Below are 12118 nucleotides of genomic sequence, written 5' to 3' on the forward strand. Positions count from 1 at the left end.
AAAAAAATCATTGTTTATTTAAGAGAAAAAGATATGCTCTTCCCTTAAATCTGAATCTCTCATCTGCATCCTCAAGTATATTCAACCCATGTCACATTCTGACGTATTCTGCCCTTTCCAATGTATCATTTGGAATTCCTGTGTCATATTTGAACAAACTCTTTCCATCCTGAAATACTTCCTCTTCTCTCACACTTTTTGCCTCTTCGTGAGACTAAGCTCATCTCTAATGACTCTGCATCCCCAGGTATCCTCTCTAGCACAGGAGAGCATCTTTCCCTGCACCGTACCCCTCGACCACTCAAACCCACATCCACACTCACACTCACTGTTCTTGGAAGAAAAATCAGAATATTCTTTGCTTTCCACTGTTACTTCAGAATTCTAATCCAAGTTAAGTCCCGCAGCACTGTCTTTCTTAAGGTTTACTCAATCAAAATTTCCCACCCAGTCCAAATTCTGTTGGTTCCATTATGTTATTATTCATTTGTTCAGTGGCGTCTGATTCTTTGGGACCCCGGACACTAGCGCAGCTTTCAAGCTCTCTCCTTTCTCAAGGAACTCACCGAGTTCAGCACTTTTCTCTCATCCTCAATTCCTGCCTTTCTACTAGGAGACATTGATATTGACATAACAGTTCTTTTGAGATTCTGACATTTCTTTATCTAAAAATAGCCACCAGTGATCAGTCCATTCCCCGCTTCTTGCTCCCCCTCCTGATTTTATTCTTCAGCCCTGATCAGGACTTCCAATCCCTACATCTCTTAATACTTTCTCAGGTTATTACCCCTCTTCACAGTTCACTTTTCCCTTCCTCAACGTCTTGTATACTTGTCTTATTGTCACTTGTTTTCTGCCAAGCCTCAGCCCTGGATTACTTTTGTAATCTACCCCTTTTTCGCTTTCTCAGGAACTGTCAAACGTAGGTAGAGGAAGTCTCACAGCGATGTTGACTGGTATGTTAGTATATTACAAATGTTATCTAACCTCAACTAAACCCTCATTGCAGCGGAGGGGGGGGGGGGCTTTTATTACTTCATAACTGATTCCCTATTTCTTTTCTCAAAGAAATTATTTAAAACCTTTTCCTTCCCCAACTCTCCCATATATTCCCCTAATAAATGGCCCCATTCCCAGAACTGAAGCCTTTTGATGTGATTTACTTTACATTTTGCATTCTCTTCAGCTCACAACCCACTGACATCTCCACAGTCTCTCCTTTCTGCTTATCTGACAAAAATGTGGCTCCTTGCCAAGACTAGCCCTTCTGTGTGAATTCTTGATCCCATCCCATAAAAGAAAGGGGAGATCAAAGAACAGATAATAGAAATAATATTTTATTGGGGGGGGGGGCACAGCTACTTGGTGCTGTAGATAGAGTGCTGGCCCTAGAGTCAAGAAGACCCGAGTTCAAATATTGCCTCAGACACACACTAACTTTATGACCTTAACCCTGTTTGCTTCAGTTTCCTAAACTGTAAAACGAGCTGGATAAGGAAATGGTAAACTCCAAAGAGGGGTTAGAAAGCATTGGGTATCCCTGGAATGACTAAAAAGCAATGAAAACTTCAATAAAGATGATGACTCAAGAGCCAATCTAACAAAATATAAGGGGAATCCTACTTATGACAAAGATATCAAAATAGAGAAAGTTATAGTTCAAGTTCTCTAAGGAACATCGGCGTGTAAACAAACTAGTAGGAAGGAGACTGTAACAACATATCCAAAGATTACAAACTATTACCAGACTAGATTTACACCATGAATTGACTGTCTTAATAACAAAAACAATAAAAATATATAATTATATCAACATTTGCAGAAAAGCTCGACAAGCTACAAAACCCTTTCATGGAATTCATTAGAGTGAGTAGTGATAAATGGAGTTTTCCTTAAACTGGTAAATAGTGTCTGATCTAAAATCAGCAGCCAGCATAGTTGGGATAATGTTAGCTATAGTGATAAGAAAGAAATGGAAGGAAGAAGCCTGAAGAGGAAATGAAATGATGACTATTTGCTGGTGGTGAAATGGTTTATTTACTTAGAGGACTGTGGGAGCGGGACTGAAATGCTTTACAAAGGTTAGCAGTTGTAGCATATAATGTAAGCCCAGGCTCATTTAGGTACATCACCAACAGACAGAGAGACGCCACCTGAAATAGTTTCAGACTAAAATATTTGGGACCCAAAATGCCAAGGAGCGCTCGCTACAAGAGGACTTACTTAGATTGTTGGGAGAATAGTGTCTGGATAAGCTGAGCTAAAACACTCAAAGCGGCACTTCTTCTTAAATCATTCCATTTCAGCATGCTGTTTTCAGGGATGTTGATGCCTTCAGAGGATGAAAAGAGCAGTCAAGGTCAGCTGCTTCACTGACAGTAAAGTCTTTAGCTTTAAAAGACCAAGCAAGGGTAAAGCAGAAGGGAGAGTTGGTGCCTGACTGTGCGCTCAATGCAGTCTTTGAAATTGAGATGCATGGATGGATTCTCTGCCACTTTTGCCAATTTTTGCCTGAACCCCAAAGAAAATAGAAATTCTCTGCTGGCCAGCACGCGTGCAGATTAAATGAACTCTCCCTGCCCATGTTTAAATTTCATCACCAAAAGGGTATATGCCCTGCTCACACTTGAGTGGGGGAGGTCTGTGACCCACATGGGCCATAGTGGCTGATGAATCAGAATCACCTGATGGCCCCCTGGGCAGTCCTAGGCAAAGCTTTAGCTGTAATTGGTACACGCCAAATGGAAGAAAGTCACAGGAAGTGACAAAAAGGAAGGTCTTTCAAAATGACAAGAACTTCCTGTGAAGGTCTCTTTGGTCTTTGGTCTTCGACTTGACTTTGGAGGAGCTCTGACTGAGGATCTCAGACTGCTTCCCTTTTAGAACTACCACGTGGGGTGAGTGAAAAAGGTCGATTCCTTTCCTGGATCTTCTGAAGGGACCAGCCTCAGGAGAGGCCTCCCCTCTTGAGAGAGGCTCCCTGCATCCCCAGGTCCTCGTCCTGTCTCAAGGCAGAGGCCTCTCTGGCTAAGGACTAAACTCCTCTGCCTGGGTTGAGCCAGGGGTTGGAGCAGAATACTCAGTGCGTAGACGAGATATCTCACCCCATCCTCTCTGATTTTCTTACTTCACTCTTTCTGTGTTTTATAAATAAATTGCCAAGCTCCTGGCATGCCTGCTCTTGAATAATCCAGTCCAACCTTTTATAAAAACTGCACACAATTTCTGCCCCTTACACACTACCTTATCCGTGTGGGGAGCCATTGACTTCAGCAAATGGAGGACTTTGGAAGGCTGGGCATGAGTCCATTTACCTTGGCAGTGTACTTTTCCTGGATATCTACCTAGATGATGGAGTGAGTGCCCATTTGAAGGGAAATGTGGGAGAAAAGAGGTATTAGCCTGCCTCCTGAACTGAAGGTCTATGGAGCTGTTGTGTCAGTCTCATTGTGGTATGCCTGTGACACCTGGCAGCCTACCAGTGCTGTGCCAGGAAATGGAACAGTTCCATCTGAGTGGTCTTAGGAAGTCTGAAGATCACCTGCCAAGATAGGGTACCAACAATCTTTTTTTGAGCTGAGCTACTGAGCATCCAGACTGTGCTGCAAAGCACAACTCTGATGGGTTGCCAAACACCTCTGCCTACCTAAAAGACTGTTTCTACTGAGAACTTGCCCACAGCAACCACTCACACAGAGGTCAGAAGGGATGCAAGTGATGCTCGAAGTCTCTCTAAAGAACTTTGCTTCTCAGTTGTGATGTATGGGAGACCCTGGCAAAGTTCTTAAGGTACAAATCGAAGCAAATTTTTTGGGGGGGCTTAATGTGAGAGTTTGTTTAACCACATGGTTAATGTGGGAATTTGTTTTGCTTGACTTTATTTGTAACTTTTTTCCTTTTCCAGTGGATTGTAAAATTTAAATGAACATCCAATAACCCCAAGAATTATATTTTATAAGATTTATTAGTAATCACTTGAAGTAGAAGAAATAACAGAACAAAAGTTAAAAAAAAAACCCAAGTTAAAACATCTGGGTAAAATTCTCCTGCCTGGCTCTAACCCAACCTCCAAAACTGCCTTCCTGGGAGTAGAGGGAGAAGGAGGAGCTACACTCACAACTTTATCCTCAAAGCATAAGGATATAACACGAGAAGGAAAATGGGAGACTGGGAAAGAGACTTCTGGGGAGGAAATTCTAATTACACAGGATCAAGCAGGGAGAGGTGGGAAGGAGAGGATTTTGAACTTAAAATAAAAAATGAATTTTAAGAACTAAAGTTATGAGCCTACAAGTCTGGAATGATGGTGGTGACTTCAAGAGAGCCAGGAAAGCTTGGAATCTGAATCTCTGGAACTGGAGCCTCTGAGGCTAAATCTGATCAGGAGAGATCTCTGTGTTATGCAGCCACAAGCTCCTTAGCTTTCCTTGTACAGTTTCTAAAAGCTAGAGGTGTCAGCTTCCAGCTGCTAAACGTATAGTTTCAGTTCCGTTTCTACAATAGAGACAACAACAAACCCTCCTTGCCATCTTTCTCTAGTGCTCCCCGAGCTCATTGTTCCATGTGGGAGGAAGCCTGATCCCTGCCCCATTGAGAAAAGAGCCCGTCCTGCTGTAGAAGGGCTCTTGGTAGATACAATCGTGGTGCGCGGTCGTCTGGTCACCCCCTCTCCCATATTGCAGTGGGGCGCCCCAGGTATGTTCTGATCTTGAACGTATTATTGATGTACTAATATTGTAACCTACGTGCTCATGTACCAGACTCAGACTCATATTGTTTCTTATCATTGTCTTTAATTGATACTCTATTAATTCTCACCACTCTGAACTTACAGTCCAAAGGTCAGGAGAATTTCTGGGTAGGACATGGGCTGCCACAAGGTCCTAGTTCCCACCTTGTCAGACCAGATTCCATACCAGGACACATGCTTAGTTAAACTCCTCCACTTTGCTCTTGTGGTTGTCAATTGTGCCAATGTTAAGTCTTATGCCATGTCACATGATCATTAAACTACCTCCCATTCCCCATTCCTTGGTCCTCCAATAAAAGATTGGGGACATGTGTAGTGCTCTCTCTCTCGCTCTCTCTGTCTGTCTCTGTCTGTCTCTCTGTCTCTGTCTCTCTCTCTGTGTCTCTGTCTCTGTCTGTCTATCTGTCTCTCCCCCTCCCTCTCTCTTTCTTCCCTCTCTGTCTCTGTCTCTGTTTCTCTCTGCCTCTCTCCCCCCCCCTCTCTCCTCTCTTTCTCAGTCTCTTTCTCTGTCTCTCTCTCTCTCTTTGTCTCTCTCTCTCTTTGTCTCTCTGTCTGTCTCTGTCTCTCTCTGTCTCTGTCTCTCTCTGTCTCTGTCTCTCTCTGTCTCTGTCTCTTTCTCTCTCTCCCTCTGTCTCTCTCTGTCTCTGTCTCTCTCTGTCTCTGTCTCTGTCTTTCTCTCCCTCTGTCTCTCTCTGTCTCTGTCTCTCTCTGTCTCTCTCTTCCTCACTCTCTCCCTCCCTCTCTATCTCTCTGTCTCTCTGTCTCCTCTCTCTCTCTCTCTTTCTCTCTCTCTCTCTCTGTCTCTGTCTCTCTCTGTCTCTGTCTCTCTCTGTCTCTCTGTCTTTCTGTCTCTCTCTCTCTCCCCACCCCCTCTCCCTGTCTGTCTCTGTGTCTCTGTCTCTCTGTGTCTCTCTCTCCCTCTGCCTCTCTGTCTCTCGCCTTGTCTCTGAGCCTTTCTTCCTTTGCTGTGATCCCTCTTTCTCTCTATCCCTTTCACCCATTTTCCTTCAGTTTCTAACTCTCCTTCTCAGCTGTTCTCCCATGAATATCTCAACTTGTGGCTGCAAATGGGCACAATATGCAGGGAGCGGCCTCTCATTTTATCCTGATTATTGACTGACTGTACCAAATGTTAAAGGACCTACTACCCTATCAGACTTTTAGTTCAGGTTTGCTTTAGGGGAAAAAATAAGTCATTTAATAGGGAACAAAAGTTTACTTAGCTCTAACCAAGAAAGGCTGTGCAACAAGGATCCGGTGGGCTTAGCTTCTGTGTACATACGTGCCCTTCGACTGCGCGTTAATGCTGTTATGTGTGTCGGGACGATCGGTTGGTTCTGCTGTATGTGGTCTCTGGATAGTCACCAAGCTGGAGGGTTACTATACCCACATGGGTGGTGTTGAAAAAATGATCTCTCGCACTATGTCCAGGCTCCTGTTTTCTTCAAATGCTGAAGTCCAGTAATTCTTACACGTTTTTCTCCTCAAACTCTTTTCCAGGTCAGTTGTTTTCGCTGCAAAATACCTTGCGGTCATTTGGCTTTAAAAAAAGATAGTTCTTGTGTTCTTGCAGCGCCATTGGCTTCCGTTTGGTCAATTTTCACTTCCAGGGAGTTTGCTGCTTGATCCGAACTTTGTACCCTTTTTCCTTTTTCTCCTCTAACCTCATTTCATTGACAGAAACATTTAAAACTCTTTAAATGACCATTTCATCCCCCTAGAGGTGCTAGTTGAATCTGTGTTAAAGCCCTCTGTATTTTTTGAGTCTTTGCCTATGGATGTTTTAGAGAGAGAGAGAGAGAGAGAGAGAGAGAGAGAGAGAGAGACAGAAACAGAGAGAGACAGAGAGAGACAGAGAGAGACAGAGACAGAGAGAGACAGAGACAGAGAGAGACAGAGACAGAGAGGGGAGAGACAGAGAGAGACAGAGACAGATAGAGACAGAGAGAGACAGAGACAGAGATAGAGAGAGACAGAGAGGAGAGAGACAGAGAGAGACAGAGACAGATAGAGACAGAGAGAGAGAGAGAGGGAGAGACAGAGAGAGAGAGAGAGGAGACAGAGAGACAGAGAGATAGAGAGGGAGGGAGAGAGGGAGGAAGAGAGAGACAGAGAGAGAGGGGGAGAGACAGACAGACAGAGAGAGACAGAGAGATAGAGAGAGAGGAAGGGAGGAAGGAAGGGAGGGACAGACAGAGAGACAGAGACAGAGACAGAGATAAAGACAGAGACAGAGACAGAGAGAGACATAGACAGAGAAAGAAAGACAGAGACACAGAGAGAGACAGAGAGATAGAGAGAGACAGAGAGAGAGAGACACCAGCCTTTGGTTGGGGGAATTGTCTTTTGGTTCTTATTTGTTCAGTCAGCTCCTTGATTCTGGACTCGGTGTTGGGGCCCTGCATCCATACTCCTAGAGGAAGTCTGGCTGTCTCTGCACCCCTGGAGGGAAGGCCCATGGTGGCTTTCTTGAGTCTTTGGTGAGAGGAACATTTTCAGCTCTCTGGGAGTTTTCTGATCCAGGGCAAAACCTGATGCTGCCGCCCTGTTTGGAGCGCTGCAAGTTTCTGACCTGCATTTGGATTCCGGCACGACTTTGCAGCTTTCCTGTAATGGTACCCCTGTATGGTTTGGGAGCCTCTCTTGCTCTGTATCAGTCTTCATCGGGGCACAATGAAGGGCACCCATGGGAGCCTCAAGTCCTCACACTCTCTGCCTCTCTCTGGGTGTGCCCTCGGGCTGCTCCCTGCAACTTCACCATCTTCATTTTGCTGATGGATAGCTGGAACTTTTCATGCCTTCTCGGGGAGGAGGAAGTTGTTGAAAGAGACAAGAACCGGCCAGGTTCCAAGGACAGCATTGATGTCTCTTAGGGGAAATTAAGAACTCTTGTGAAGATGTAGGAAACAGAAAATCCCATCACAGCTATCCCTAACTTTGAAAAAGATCCTTTAAAGCAAATATTCAGTGAAATAAAATAAACTCCTACAGTGGCCATCCATAAAGGTAGGCTCGATGCTGTGAACATTCAGTATTGACTCAGTTCGGTCTCTGTCAGGAAACCGGTTAGATTCTTTCATCACTCGCCTGGAATCCACGTTGGTTGTCACATTGGCTAAAGATCTTAAAATTTTCAAGTTGTTTTTACAAGATTGTTACTGTATGAATTGTTTTTGTGGGTTTTCACATTGAATAGGTTCACAGAAGCTCTCCTAACATTTTTTAAAAACTCTCCCCTTTTGCCATTTTAAATGAAACAATAGTATTCCATTAGCCACTCAAAATAAACTAAAAACATGGCAGGAAAACAATTTATAAAAATCATTATAATTCACCAGGGAAAGATCCTTAATTGTTTGTAGGGTCTTCACTTGATCTACAGTTAGTGGACTGGCTGAAATCCACTCATACATCCCAACCCATCTTTTGCTCTTTTATGAGCCCAGCCGGTGGCAAAAATGAACCCTTCAGTCCTCGAATCCATTGATCTGTTCTTATCAGGCTCTCAGATGAACTTGATTATCCTTTCTCTAAAGTGCTTTGGACCCAATAAGGTCCTCATGAGTCTCAGGTCAATCAGCACGTAAAAGATTCCTATTACTTCTCCCTTGAGAGCCTTTTTAAAAATCACAATTTTCTAGGTATCCATTGATTTTTAAAGTTATTTTCTTTGACATAAATTTCCATATTAGGTTTTTTTGTCTCAACTATCACACATATTCTTCTATTTTTTGTTTTTTCATGGTATTTTAGTATTTCGTAGTGTCTCTTGGATTTCTCTTTGTTCTATTTTAGTCTTAAGGTATACTTTCCTTGGATAAGGTTTACTATTTTTCCTTTTAAGCTACATATTCTCTTTCAAGTTACTTTCTCCAGAGTTTTTATTTCATTATTTCAATTTTGATTCATTTTCTAAGCATTTATAAAGTTCTTATAGAAAACCATATTTTATCTTTGCATTCTCTATTTACTTTTGCTTTTTTACTTTTATCTTGCTATTTTATTTTCCCCCAATTACATTTTTATTCATTTTTTTTAATTTTGAGTCCCAAATGTTCTCCTTCCCTCTCCTAAACTCTCCCTCAGATAGTAAGCAATCTGATACAGAGTCTACACGTGCCATCATATCATATGTTTTCCTATATCAATCCTTTTGTGGGCAAAAACTCAAAAAATGAAGAAATAAAATGCAGTATGTCTGGATTCAGACCCTTTATCAGACCTTTCTCTGGAACCAGACAGCATTTTTTCATCATTAGTCGTAGATCATTGTATTGCTGAGAACAGCGAAGTGGTTCACAGTTAGTCACTGTACAATATTGCTGGTGCTCCTGGTTCTCCTTACTTCACTCTGCATCCGTCCCATAAATCTCCAGGTTTTTTCTGAACTCATGCTGGCCAGCATTTCCTTCAGCCCATAGTGTTCCATTATAACCATATACCACACCTTGATCAGCCAGTTCTCCAAAGGATGAATACTCTCTCGCTTTCCAAGTCTTTGACATCACAAAAAGGTTGCTGGAAGTATTTTTGTGCATGAAGGTCCTCTTCGTTTTGTTTTATCTCTTTAGGATCTAGTAGGAGGACTGTTGGATCAGAGGGTGTGTGAGCATAGACACAACTTGCTCTTCAGAATGGCTGAATCAGTTATAATTCCTTCAACAATGCGTTAATGCCTCAATTTTATAAGTCTCGTCATTTTCCTTTTCTGTCGTAATAACCAATCTGGTAGGTGTGGGGCTGTCATCATGTGCATGTCTCTCATTGACAGTGACATAGAGCATTCTTTTCACAGGACTACCTACAATTTTAATTATTTTGTCTGAGAACTGCCTGTTTCTATCACTTGACCATTTTCCATTTGGGTAATGACTTCTATTCTTACACATTGACTCATTTCTCGATGTATTTGGGAAATGCAGCCTTTATTAGAGACTTGTAAAACACGCTTCTCACCCTTTTCACTGCCGTGTATTGCTCTCCATCCTCTTTCCACGTCCACTTATCCCACTCTCTCCTTTCCTCTTTCCATCCTTAAAAGCTTTGCTTCTGATGACCGCCTCCCCCGATGAGCCCTCGATTCGACCAGCATTCCTTCCCCTTCTCTTATTCCCTTCTGCTTTCCTGCAGGGACAGAGAGATTTCTACACTCAATGATCTGTTTATTGTTTCTAAGGAAGAATTCGGTTCTTTTGGAACATCCATAAAGCGATAACTAATTTTTAAAAATAGGATTTGATATCTTCCTAGTTTTGCACATCTCTACAATTTCATGTCTTTTTAGGGGCTTGACGGCGAGGTCAGGCTCCATCCCTGCTTTCTTAGGGTAGGGTGGTCGGCCCTGCTGGGCTTTCTGGGCTTCATCTCTGATTGCCTGGATTCTGGAGCCGAGCCACACTTTCCAGGATTCGTGTTTCCCCCTTCTATTCCTGAGGCTCTGATGCTCAGAGCACCGAATATCTTCAGGGCCTCCATGGCAATCAGCAAAGGATACTAGGGAATGGGGAGTGGTTGGCTGGGTGGCGGCCATCACAAGATGGCGTCCCCTTGGGACAGGCACGACTGCCTCCTGCCATTCTGAATTAACTGCCACGATAGAACTCCGAATATGCATGATGCAATATCAAGAGGCTGCTCTTGCCCATCAGGCCTCTCCCTTCTGGCCTCCAGGTCTAGGGGGACTTGCTGAGCTCTGAGGGGTCCGTGGGGGGACTTATCACCCTTCCCCCGACCCCTGCCCCCCTGACTGGCCCTAGGCCCATGTTTCCCCTTTGGAAAGATTTCTAAAGTAAACCGGTGTTCCTGGGTACCCGAACAGGAGAAGATTGGCTAAAGATCAGCTGCAGTTGTGTGGATTAGGCTGTACTGACTAGAGGAGAAATGTAAAAGAGTTAATAAGTAAATCTTACAAGGAAGTTGCTTGCAGATGACCCAAGGTTTGAATAAAATTAGCCTCTCATTAGTGAAATATTTATTGTGAAAATGGGTGGGATTGAAGAACAGGAGATACGGAACGATTTCTAACAGGGAGTGGAAGAATTGAAGGGACAGAGGGAATATGGCTGCCGGTGAGGTAAAAGGAGAGAGATGCCAGCTGCCGAGAGGCTGTCTTTGAAAAATGGGGTTCCCAGAAATGGGCCACTTATGATAGCCTGAGGGGACGTCTTTTCTTTTGAATTGATGTGGAAGATACCCCAGAGCAGGTAAGCACGGACCCTCCTGAGGGACAAGCCTCCCCCCCCCCAAGGTCGCCCAACAGGGGTCCAATAAGGACAGTTTATAGCTGAATGGCTGTCCTGAAGTTCAGCTCCCTCTATGTCCCCTGAAATGTTAGTCCTCTTATCTGACTGCGATATTCAAATAAAGATCACTTTTAATAACAAGTTTGGATTGGGGAGGTATCAGGGAAGAGGGAAGAGGGATTTCCTTAGATGAGGTTTGAGTCTCTCTCAGCTTGTAAGCTGAGGCCAGGCCTCACAGGTTGGTGGAGGGTTTCTCTTATTCCTGTCTATGCTATATCTGTGCTAGCTTTCTTAATTTCAAAAGTCTTAGCAGTAGACAGCAAGAGGAAGAAAAGTTCTGACCTTCAGAGCTGGTTGGGCCTGTCTCTTCGGGCTGACGCCCCTAAAGACGGGCCTTACAGTTCAAACTGCTTCCCTTAAGTCCTTTTGTTGATGACACGATCACAGGAATCCAGGGAGAGCACACAGTTGGGAAATTCAGGAGTACACCACTTCTATCCAGAGACTGGGAGTGAGCTCCTTCCACTTCCAGGGCCAGGAAGGAAGAGCTCACTCATGAGACCAACTGCCACTCCCAGGTGCCCCTTCCCCCACCAACTGTCAGTTTTGTCAATATCTTTTTTTTTCCCTAAAACCCCCACCTTCCATCTTGGAGTCAATATTGTGTATTGACTCCAAGGCAGAAGAGTGGTAAGGGCTGGGCAATGGGGGTTAAGTGACTTGCCCAGGGTCACCCAGCTGGGAAGTATCTGAGGCCAGATTGGAACCCAGGACCTTCTGTCTCTCCATCCACTGAGCTACCCAGCTGCCCCCTTGTTAATATCTTCTAACATTCTACCTGCTGTTGTTCAAACTCAGCGGCAGAAAGTCCAGAACTTGTTTTAGTTTTCCTTTCCCCATTAGATGATTATTCCACAACTTGATTCCCTTTGTACTCTGGGTACTTAAACTGCAGCCTTGCCAGCTGTCCTCCCTCACCCCAAACTGGAAAACTGGTGCTCTCTTCCCCTATCGAGGAAACAAAGAGCAATAAGTGAACCTTGGGCAAACTCTGAGGGTGAGGGTGTGAACTGGCACATAATAATAAAAGCCATCATTGGTGTAGCAGCTCACTACAATTATTCCC

This window comes from Monodelphis domestica, chromosome 4 (genome assembly GCF_027887165.1).
Source record: "Monodelphis domestica isolate mMonDom1 chromosome 4, mMonDom1.pri, whole genome shotgun sequence".
NCBI classification, from domain to species: Eukaryota; Metazoa; Chordata; class Mammalia; order Didelphimorphia; family Didelphidae; genus Monodelphis; species Monodelphis domestica.